Below are 12,763 nucleotides of genomic sequence, written 5' to 3'. Positions count from 1 at the left end.
CCGTTTCTTTGAATGTTTGATACTCCTTTGATGTATTTCTGTCTGCAAAATGAGTTATTTGTACAAAGTAAAGTTTCCTTTTTGCACAAAGTAAACTGACCCTAACCTTCACAAGACATTTGCCATGGATTCAAAGTGTGCAAGAATGCAGAGAGGCTTTATCTGTTGTGTAGTGAACCATAAAACACTATCCTGTAGTGCATTTCCACTATCTAAATCAAACACACTAACCCTGGTGGTCAGATAACCTACATTCCCAAGTTGTCATGTCATGTTTGCATCAAGTGTTGCTGGGGAATACCTGGTATGCATCCCAAAAGGCACCCTATTCCCTATATAGTGCACTACTTTTGACCAGGGCTCATGGGGTTCTATATAGGGGAAAAAGTTGTCATTTGGGATGCAAGCCCAATGTCATTTCTTACTAATACTATAATTTGTCATACGTGTGAGATTTGCTTTACTCTAAGTGTTGCTGAGCCATGCCTCTTGTTGTATAGCTCCCGAAGTCCTCACTGTGCGGTACACTCTCAAATAAAGATGTATCGAATTGCATTACAAACTAATTACAGTTTTCTGAACAGGCAACATGCAACAATTTCAAACATTTTTAACATGAGTTACAGTTCATATAAGGAAATCAGTCAATTGAAATAAATTCATTAGGCCCTAATCTATGGATTTCACATGACTGAGCATGGGTGCAGCCATGGGCAGGCGGGCATAGGCTCACCCACTTGGCAGCCAGGCCCATCCACTGGGAAACCAGGCCCAGCCAATCAGAATAATTTTTTCCCCCACAAAGGGGCTTTATTAAAGTGTCATTTTATTGTCCCCAGCACAAGGTACACCTTTGGAATGATCATGCTGTTTTTTTCAGCTTCTTGATATTCCACACCTGTCAGGTGGATGGATTATCTTGGCAAAGGAAAAATGATCACTAACATACTTGAAAACAAATTTGTGCACAAAATTTGAGAGAAATAAGCTTTTTGTGTATATGGACAATGTATAGGATTTTTTTATTTCAGCTCATGAACATGGGACCAACACTTTACACATCAACACCATTATCCCAGAAACCCTAGACCCACTCCAATTTGCATACCGCCCAAACAGATCCACAGATGATGCCATCCCTATTGCAGTCCACACTGCCCTTTCCCACCTGGACAAAAGGAACACTTATGTGAGAATGCTATTCATTGACTACAGCTCAGCGTTCAACACCGTAGTACCCTCAAAGCTCATCACTAAGCTAAGGATCCTGGGTGAAACACCTCCCTCTGCAACTGGTTCCTGGACTTCCTGACGGGCCACCCCCAGGTGGTAAGGGTAGGTAGCAACACATTTGCCACGCTGATCCTAAACACTGGAGCTCCCCAGTGGTGCATGCTCAGTCCCCTCCTGTACTCCCTGTTCACCCACGTCTGCCTGGCCAGGCACGACTCCAAAACAGTCATTAAGTTTGCAGACAACACAACAGTGTTGGCCTGATCACCGACAACGACGAGACAGCCTATACGGAGGTCAAAGACCCGGCCAGGTGGTGCCAGAATAACAACCAATCCCTCAACGTAACCAAGACTAAGGAGATGATTGTGAACTACAGGAAAAGGAGGACCGAGTACTCCCCCATTCTCATCGACGAGGATGTAGTGGAGCAGGTTGAGAGCTTCAAGTTCCTTGGTGTCCACATCACCAACAAACTATAATGGTCCAAACACACGAAGACAGTCGTGAAGAGGGCACGACAAAGCCCATTCCCCCTCAGGAAACTAAAAAGATTTGGCATCGGTCCTGAGATCCTCAAAAGGTTCTACAGCTGCACCATTGAGAGCATCCTGACTGTTTGCAACACTGCCTGGTATGGCAATTACTCGGCCTCCGAGCTACAGAGGGTAATGCGAGGGTAATGCGTAAGAGGGTAATGCGTAAGGCCCAGTAAATCACTGGGGCTAAGCTGCCTGCCATCCAGGACCTCTATACCAGGTGGTGTCAGAGGAAGGCCCTAAAAAGACCCCAGCCACCCAAGTCATAGACTGTTCTCTCTACCAATGCACGGCAAGTGGTACCGGAGTGTCAAGTCTAGGACAAAAAGGCTTCTCAACAGTTTTCACCCCCAAGCCATAAGACTCCTGAACAGGTAATCAAATGGCTACCCGGACTATTTGCATTGTGTGCCCCCACAACCCCTCTTTTACGCTGCTGCTACTCTCTGTTTATCATATGTGCATAGTCACTATAACTATACATTCATGTACATACTACCTCAATTGGCCCGACCAACCAGTGTTCCCGCACCTTAGCTAACCACCACCCGCCAACCCCTCTTTATACGCTACTGATACTGTTCATCTGTTCATCATATATGCACAGTCACTTTAACCATATCTGCATGTACATACTACCTCAATCAGCCTGACTAACTGGTGTCTGTATATAGCCTTGCTACCTTTATAGTCTCGCTACAGTTTTTCACTGTCTTTTTATTTCTTTACTTACCTATTGTTCACCTAATACCTTTTTTGCACTATTGGTTAGAGTCTGTAAGTAAGCATCTCACTGTAAGGTCTACTATACCTGTTGTATTCGGCTCACACAGCCATGCAATCTCCATAGACAAATATTGGCAGTAGAATGGCCTTACTGAAGAGCTCAGTAAGTCAGGATGCCACCTTTACAACAAGTCAATTCGCAAAATGTTTGCCCTTCTAGAGTTGCCCCAGTCAACTGTAAGTGCTGCTATTGTAAAGTGGAAAGGTCTAGGAGCAACAATGGCTCAGCCGTGAAGTGGTAGACCGCAGAAGCTCACAGAACAGGACCGCCAAGTGCAGAAAGCGTGTAGTGCGTAAAAATAGTTTGTCCTCGATTGCAACACTCACTAACGAGTTCCAAACTGCCTCCGGAAGCAATGTCAGCACAATAACTGTTAGTTGGGAGCGTCATGAAATGTGTTTCCATGGCCGAGCAGCCACACACAAGCCTAAGATCACCATACGCAATGCCAAGTGTCGGCTGGAGTGGTGTAAAGCCCGCAGCCATTGGACACTGGAGCAGTGGATATGCGTTCTCTGGAGTGATGAATCACGCCATCTGGCAGTCCGACGGACAAATCTGGGTTTGGTGGATGCCAAGACAACGCTACCTGCCCGAATGCATAGTGCCAACTGTAAAGTTTGGTGGAGGAAGAATAATTGTCTTGGGCTGTTTTTCATGGTTCGGGCTAGGCCCCTTAGTTCCAGTGAAGGGAAAGCTTAATGCTACAGCATACAATTACAATCTAGATAATTCTGTGCTTCCAACTTTTTGGCAACAATTTGGGGGAGGACCTTTCCTCTTTCAGCATGACAATGCCCCCATGCACAAAGCGAGGTCCATATAGAAATGGTTTGTCGAAATCGATGTGGAAGAACATGACTGGCCTGCACAGAGCTCTGACCTCAACCCCATTGAACACCTTTGGGATGAATTGGAACGCCGACTGCGAGCCTGGCCTAATCTCCCAACATCAGTGCCCAACCTCACTAATGCTCTTGTGGCTGAATGGAAGCATGTCCCTGCAGCAATGTTCCAACATCTAGTGGAAAGACTTCCCAGAAGAGTGGAAGCTGTTATAGCAGCAAAGGGGGTTCATATTACAGAAATTATACAAATTTGCATTGGGGTGCCACTCTGGTGACAAAGCCCTTTGTTCCTTTCAAGTGGCAAAATTGTACCATTAGAAACATACACATTTGCGGTCTTAAGGTACCACCTCAATGACAAATACATTTGTTCCTTTAAGTTGCAAAAAGCAAGACGTTAGATGTTCTAAACCTCTCTGCATTTACAATATGTCATGTAAAATAATGTTGATTCAACAACAATGAATATTAGCAAGACCTCTTTGTTGTCACATACTTTTACATAATCCTTTACGAAGACGTTAGAACTGCAGTTGGACAATAATAGTGATCAACCTGAACATAACCACAGACCATCTAAACTGGTACAACACTTCCATTAACGGGTGGCACAAATACAACACTGTGGAAACCACGGCCATACAATATGCTAATGAGCCCCCTCAGCTACATTGCCCACACAAACATGAAAAAAATGCAGTGATGATTGCACCTTATATTCAAAATATTGTGTATAGAAATGTACCATTTTACTAGATTATCTGCACATGTACCCTAAAAGGTACCGAACAGTACAGTATGTTTACCTCTGAAGATACTTTGTGTACTTTTGACCTTTTTGTACCCAAGGGAACAATACTGAACCCTAACCGTACCCATATTTTTGAGAGCGTACTAGTATAATAAGTGCTAAAATATTTGCCTTTATTTCTTTCCACTGGCGATTGGACCCCGAGCTGGAGGGGATGGGGTGTGAACATCTCTTATGATGCTGTTATGGCAGGGTTCTCCAACCCTGTTCCTGGAGAGGTTTTCACTCAGCTAATTATTTGATTGATAAGCTGAATCAGGTTAGTTCCAACTGGGGTTGGAGCGAATACCCTCTTGTAGGTTTCTCTCCAGCAACAGGCTTGGAGTTAAAATCTACAGGAGGTTAGCTCTCCAGGAACAGGGTTGGAGTTCAAATCTATAGGAGGGTATCTCTCCAGGAACAGGGTTGGAGTTAAAATCTACAGGAGGTTAGCTCTCCAGGAACAGGGTTGGACTTAAAATCTACAGGAGGGTATCTCTCCAGGAACAGGGTTGGAGTTAAAATCTACAGGAGGGTATCTCTCCAGGAACATGGTTGGAGTTAAACACCTACAGGAGAATATCTCTCCAGGAACAGGGATGGAGTTATAACCTACAGGAGGGTATCTCTCCAGGAACAGGGATGGAGTTATTACCTACAGGAGGGTATCTCTCCAGGAACAGGGATGGAGTTATAACCTACAGGAGGGTATCTCTCCAGGAACAGGGATGGAGTTATAACCTACAGGAGGGTATCTCTCCAGGAACAGGGATGGAGTTATTACCTACAGGAGGGTATCTCTCCAGGAACAGGGATGGAGTTATAACCTACAGGAGGGTATCTCTCCAGGAACAGGGATGGAGTTATTACCTACAGGAGGGTATCTCTCCAGGAACAGGGATGGAGTTATAACCTACAGGAGAATATCTCTCCAGGAACAGGGATGGCGTTATAACCTACAGGAGGGTATCTCTCCAGGAACAAGGTTGGAGTTATTACCTACAGGAGGGTATCTCTCCAGGAACAGGGATGGAGTTATTACCTACAGGAGGGTATCTCTCCAGGAACAGGGATGGAGTTATAACCTACAGGAGAATATCTCTCCAGGAACAGGGTTGGAGTTATTACCTACAGGAGGGTATCTCTCCAGGAACAGGGATGGAGTTATAACCTACAGGAGAATATCTCTCCAGGAACAGGGATGGAGTTATTACCTACAGGAGAATATCTCTCCAGGAACAGGGATGGAGTTATTACCTACAGGAGGGTATCTCTCCAGGAACAGGGATGGAGTTATTACCTACAGGAGAATATCTCTCCAGGAACAGGGATGGAGTTATTACCTACAGGAGGGTATCTCTCCAGGAACAGGGATGGAGTTATAACCTACAGGAGAATATCTCTCCAGGAACAGGGATGGAGTTATTACCTACAGGAGAATATCTCTCCAGGAACAGGGATGGAGTTATTACCTACAGGAGAATATCTCTCCAGGAACAGGGTTGGAGTTATAACCTACAGGAGGGTATCTCTCCAGGAACAGGGTTGGAGTGAACACCTACAGGAGGGTATCTCTCCAGGAACAGGGTTGGAGTTATAACCTACAGGAGGGTATCTCTCCAGGAACAGGGATGGAGTTATAACCTACAGGAGGGTATCTCTCCAGGAACAGGGATGGAGTTATAACCTACAGGAGGGTATCTCTCCAGGAACAGGGATGGAGTTATTACCTACAGGAGGGTATCTCTCCAGGAACAGGGATGGAGTTATAACCTACAGGAGAATATCTCTCCAGGAACAGGGATGGCGTTATAACCTACAGGAGGGTATCTCTCCAGGAACAAGGTTGGAGTTATTACCTACAGGAGGGTATCTCTCCAGGAACAGGGATGGAGTTATAACCTACAGGAGGGTATCTCTCCAGGAACAGGGTTGGAGTGAACACCTACAGGAGGGTATCTCTCCAGGAACAGGGTTGGAGTTATAACCTACAGGAGGGTATCTCTCCAGGAACAGGGTTGGAGTTATTACCTACAGGAGGGTATCTCTCCAGGAACAGGGTTGGAGTTATAACCTACAGGAGGGTATCTCTCCAGGAACAGGGTTGGAGTTATAACCTACAGGAGGGTATCTCTCCAGGAACAGGGATGGAGTTATAACCTACAGGAGGGTATCTCTCCAGGAACAGGGATGGAGTTATAACCTACAGGAGAATATCTCTCCAGGAACAGGGATGGAGTTATTACCTACAGGAGGGTATCTCTCCAGGAACAGGGATGGAGTTATAACCTACAGGAGGGTATCTCTCCAGGAACAGGGTTGGAGTTATTACCTACAGGAGGGTATCTCTCCAGGAACAGGGATGGAGTTATAACCTACAGGAGGGTATCTCTCCAGGAACAGGGTTGGAGTTATTACCTACAGGAGGGTATCTCTCCAGGAACAGGGTTGGAGTTATAACCTACAGGAGGGTATCTCTCCAGGAACAGGGTTGGAGTTATTACCTACAGGAGGGTATCTCTCCAGGAACAGGGTTGGAGTTATAACCTACAGGAGGGTATCTCTCCAGGAACAGGGTTGGAGTTATAACCTACAGGAGGGTATCTCTCCAGGAACAGGGTTGGAGTTATTACCTACAGGAGGGTATCTCTCCAGGAACAGGGTTGGAGTTATTACCTACAGGAGGGTATCTCTCCAGGAACAGGGATGGAGTTATAACCTACAGGAGGGTATCTCTCCAGGAACAGGGTTGGAGTTATTACCTACAGGAGGGTATCTCTCCAGGAACAGGGTTGGAGTTATTACCTACAGGAGGGTATCTCTCCAGGAACAGGGTTGGAGTTATAACCTACAGGAGGGTATCTCTCCAGGAACAGGGTTGGAGTTATAACCTACAGGAGGGTATCTCTCCAGGAACATGGTTGGAGTTATTACCTACAGGAGGGTATCTCTCCAGGAACAGGGTTGGAGTTATTACCTACAGGAGGGTATCTCTCCAGGAACAGGGTTGGAGTTATTACCTACAGGAGGGTATCTCTCCAGGAACAGGGTTGGAGTTATTACCTACAGGAGGGTATCTCTCCAGGAACAGGGATGGAGTTATTACCTACAGGAGGGTATCTCTCCAGGAACAGGGTTGGAGTTATTACCTACAGGAGGGTATCTCTCCAGGAACAGGGTTGGAGTTATAACCTACAGGAGGGTATCTCTCCAGGAACAGGGATGGAGTTATAACCTACAGGAGGGTATCTCTCCAGGAACAGGGTTGGAGTTATTACCTACAGGAGCGTATCTCTCCAGGAACAGGGATGGAGTTATTACCTACAGGAGGGTATCTCTCCAGGAACAGGGTTGGAGTTATTACCTACAGGAGGGTATCTCTCCAGGAACAGGGTTGGAGTTATAACCTACAGGAGGGTATCTCTCCAGGAACAGGGTTGGAGTTATAACCTACAGGAGGGTATCTCTCCAGGAACAGGGTTGGAGTTATAACCTACAGGAGGGTATCTCTCCAGGAACAGAGTTGGCGTTATAACCTACAGGAGGGTATCTCTCCAGGAACAGGGTTGGAGTTATAACCTACAGGAGGGTATCTCTCCAGGAACAGGGTTGGAGTTATTACCTACAGGAGGGTATCTCTCCAGGAACAGGGTTGGAGAGCCTTGTGTTATGGAATAGTAGCGTATAACCCCTAACAAAGGAACCAACCAAACGTAGTTGGTCTTGTAGAGCCATCTGGTGGGGGATGTCGATACAGGATAATGAAGCAAGACTTGGTAATATGACAGGACCTTCATCAGATTGATTATCACATCATCTATGTTATTTCAATGAGAAGACCTCACGTAGCCCTTTTTATCACTGTAATACAACACATCTCTTCAGATCTCTTTTTTTTGTGACTGACTGTGTTCAAAACCGGATTTCAAGCGCACCACACAGCTATGTTACTCTGAGCTGAAGCCTGCCAGCGCACCACACAGCTATGTTACTCTGAGCTGAAGCCTGCCAGCGCACCACACAGCTATGTTACTCTGAGCTGAAGCCTGCCAGCGCACCACACAGCTATGTTACCCTGAGCTGAAGCCTGCCAGCGCACCACACAGCTATGTTACTCTGAGCTGAAGCCTGCCAGCGCACCACACAGCTATGTTACCCTGAGCTGAAGCCTGCCAGCGCACCACACAGCTATGTTACCCTGAGCTGAAGCCTACCAGTGCACCACACAGCTATGTTACTCTGAGCTGAAGCCTACCAGTGCACCACACAGCTATGTTACTCTGAGCTGAAGCCTGCCAGCGCACAACACAGCTATGTTACTCTGAGCTGAAGCCTGCCAGCGCACCACACAGCTATGATACCCTGAGCTGAAGCCTGCCAGCGCACCACACAGCTATGTTACCCTGAGCTGAAGCCTACCAGTGCACCACACAGCTATGTTACTCTGAGCTGAAGCCTACCAGTGCACCACACAGCTATGTTACTCTGAGCTGAAGCCTGCCAGCGCACCACACAGCTATGTTACTCTGAGCTGAAGCCTGCCAGCGCACCACACAGCTATGTTACCCTGAGCTGAAGCCTGCCAGCGCACCACACAGCTATGTTACTCTGAGCTGAAGCCTGCCAGCGCACCACACAGCTATGTTACCCTGAGCTGAAGCCTGCCAGCGCACCACACAGCTATGTTACTCTGAGCTGAAGCCTTCCAGTGCACCACACAGCTATGTTACCCTGAGTTGAAGCCTGCCAGCGCACCACACAGCTATGTTACCCTGAGTTGAAGCCTGCCAGCGCACCACACAGCTATGTTACCCTGAGCTGAAGCCTGCCAGCGCACCACACAGCTATGTTACTCTGAGCTGAAGCCTTCCAGTGCACCACACAGCTATGTTACCCTGAGCTGAAGCCTGCCAGCGCACCACACAGCTATGTTACCCTGAGCTGAAGTCTTCCAGCGCACCACACAGATATGTTACCCTGAGCTGAAGCCTACCAGCGCACCACACAACTACCAGCGCACCACACAGCTATGTTACCCTGAGCTGAAGCCTACCAGCGCACCACACAGCTATGTTACCCTGAGCTGAAGCCTGCCAGCGCACCACACAACCATGTTACTCTGAGCTGAAGCCTACCAGCGCACCACATAACTACCAGTGCACCACACAGCTATGTTACCCTGAGCTGAAGCCTGCCAGCGCACCACACAACCATGTTACTCTGAGCTGAAGCCTGCCAGCGCACCACACAACCATGTCACTCTGAGCTGAAGCCTGCCAGCGCACCACACAACCATGTTACTCTGAGATGAAGCCTGCCAGCGCACCACACAACCATGTCACTCTGAGCTGAAGCCTGCCAGCGCACCACACAGCTATGTTACCCTGAGCTGAAGCCTGCCAGCGCACCACACAGCTATGTTACTCTGAGCTGAAGCCTTCCAGTGCACCACACAGCTATGTTACCCTGAGTTGAAGCCTGCCAGCGCACCACACAGCTATGTTACCCTGAGTTGAAGCCTGCCAGCGCACCACACAGCTATGTTACCCTGAGCTGAAGCCTGCCAGCGCACCACACAGCTATGTTACTCTGAGCTGAAGCCTTCCAGTGCACCACACAGCTATGTTACCCTGAGCTGAAGCCTGCCAGCGCACCACACAGCTATGTTACCCTGAGCTGAAGTCTTCCAGCGCACCACACAGATATGTTACCCTGAGCTGAAGCCTACCAGCGCACCACACAACTACCAGCGCACCACACAGCTATGTTACCCTGAGCTGAAGCCTACCAGCGCACCACACAGCTATGTTACCCTGAGCTGAAGCCTGCCAGCGCACCACACAACCATGTTACTCTGAGCTGAAGCCTACCAGCGCACCACATAACTACCAGTGCACCACACAGCTATGTTACCCTGAGCTGAAGCCTGCCAGCGCACCACACAACCATGTTACTCTGAGCTGAAGCCTGCCAGCGCACCACACAACCATGTCACTCTGAGCTGAAGCCTGCCAGCGCACCACACAACCATGTTACTCTGAGATGAAGCCTGCCAGCGCACCACACAACCATGTCACTCTGAGCTGAAGCCTGCCAGCGCACCACACAACCATGTCACTCTGAGCTGAAGCCTGCCAGCGCACCACACAACCATGTCACTCTGAGCTGAAGCCTGCCAGCGCACCACACAACCATGTTACTCTGAGATGAAGCCTGCCAGCGCACCACACAACCATGTTACTCTGAGCTGAAGCCTGCCAGCGCACCACACAACCATGTCACTCTGAGCTGAAGCCTGCCAGCGCACCACACAACCATGTTACTCTGAGCTGAAGCCTGCCAGCATGGACGTTCTCTTGGGCAGCTAACAGAAGTCTTCAGGTCTCAGGCAAGGTTACGCGCCACGTCAGTGTAGTACAAACCACCTCTGTTACATCTGGCTACATGTCCTAGATTGAATATTGAGAGCATTTTGAACAATGCCCAATGTTTTACTGACTCAATTGAATCAAATAGCATTGTCAAACAGATGGACTCAGTTAGTTATCGATCTGCTATAAAGGCTAAGTCAATTAGAAACCATTTGATAGGAAAGCTATCGAGTCACTGCCATTGATTTGGAGCGTTTTCAACCTTTTTTCTGGTCTCTGTGTGTTTAAGTTGTATCAGTAGGTTCGTATTCTGTGGAAAAGTTCCATCTTTATTAACAGACATGCTGGAATGAGACATACTCCTGCACCCTGTAGTATTGTTGCCTAATGATGATTCCAAATTGGCCTGGTGGACAAACAACATCAAATCATTGTTGGCTGGCCTAGCTGTGAATTCCTCCACATGAGCTTTTTGTGCTACACTGACTCAGACAGTTTCAGGACATTGTGATGTTAGAGTTGTCCACCGCTAGGATGAACAAGGCCAAGGCCTCCACACTGCTGACATAGACAGATGGAAGTTCTCAGAACTCATTGCCCTGAGGTCCACCGAGGTCCACCGAGGTCCACCGAGGTCCACCGAGGTCCACCGAGGTCTACCGAGGTCTACTTAGGTCCACTGAGGTCCACTGAGGTCTACTGAGGTCTACCGAGGTCTACCGAGGTCCACCGAGGTCCACCGAGGTCCACTGAGGTCTACTGAGGTCCACTGAGGTCCACTGAGGTCCACTGAGGTCTACTGAGGTCTACCAAGGTCTACCGAGGTCCACCGAGGTCTACTGAGGTCCACTGAGGTCCACTGAGGTCCACTGAAGTCTACTGAGGTCCACTGAGGACCACTGAGGTCTACTGAGGGCCACTGGGGTCTACTGAGGGCCACTGAGGTCGACTGAGGTCCACTGCAGTCCAATGAGGTCTACTGAGGTCTACTGAGGGCCACTGAGGTCTACTGAGGTCCACTGCGGTCCAATGAGGTCTACCGAGGTCCACTGAGGTCTACTGAGGTCCAACCAAACCAAAGTCCATTATGACACTGAAAATAGAAACAGAATGGGAACATTATGACACTGAAAATAGAAACAGATTGGGAACATTATGACACTGAAAATAGAAACAGAATGGGAACATTATGACACTGAAAATAGAAACAGAATGGGAACATTATGAGACTGAAAATAGAAACAGAATGGGAACATTATGAGACTGATAATAGAGACAGAATGGGAACATTATGAGACTGATAATAGAGACAGAATGGGAACATTATGAGACTGAAAATAGAAACAGAATGGGAACATTATGACACTGAAAAGGAAAGAACATGAGCTGTATGTTTCATTGATATCACACAATGTGCTTTTCAGATCAATGGATCCCATCCATTTTAATGTTGGCCAGTGGACAGACTGTTTGATCTTCTCTCTCTTATTACTCCTTGTAAAAGAAAATAAAAGATTATGCAGATCTTTTTAAAGTGCACCAAATGTGTAATTTGCTTGTCCTCTAAAAGAACACCATAATATTTTAGATCACTGAATGTACCGCCTGTATTTTAGATCTGTAACGGTTCTCCTCGTCCTCTGAGGAAGAGTAGTCAAGATCGGACCAATGCGCAGCGTGGTATGTGTCCATGTTAATATTTAATAAATCAACTGAACACTGAATAACAAAACAACAAAGAGAGTGAACGAAACAGTCCTGTAAGGTGCAAACACAGAAAACAGAAAACAACTACCCACAATTCAAATGGGAAAAACAGGCTACCTAAGTATGGTTCTCAATCAGAGACAACGATTGACAGCTGCCTCTGATTGAGAACCATACCAGGCCAAACACATAGAAAACCAAAACTAGAACAACGCATAGAATGCCCACCCCAACTCACGCCCTGACCAACCTAAACGAGAAACATAACAAAGGAACTAAGGTCAGGACGTGACAAGATCACTGAATGCACCGCCTGTATTTTAGATCACTGAATGCACCGCCTGTATTTTAGATCACTGAATGCACCGCCTGTATTTTAGATCACAGAGGAACATGCAGGTCGTGCTTTCAGTTAAGTACAGTATTGAGTGTTTAGATTGGCATGAAGTTTTCGAGGTCTCCAAGGGAGCCAATCAACTGGTTGATAC

The sequence above is a fragment of the Oncorhynchus mykiss genome, chromosome 13, assembly GCF_013265735.2.
Source record: "Oncorhynchus mykiss isolate Arlee chromosome 13, USDA_OmykA_1.1, whole genome shotgun sequence".
Lineage (NCBI taxonomy): Eukaryota > Metazoa > Chordata > Actinopteri > Salmoniformes > Salmonidae > Oncorhynchus > Oncorhynchus mykiss.
This window is presented reverse-complemented; position numbering follows the sequence as displayed.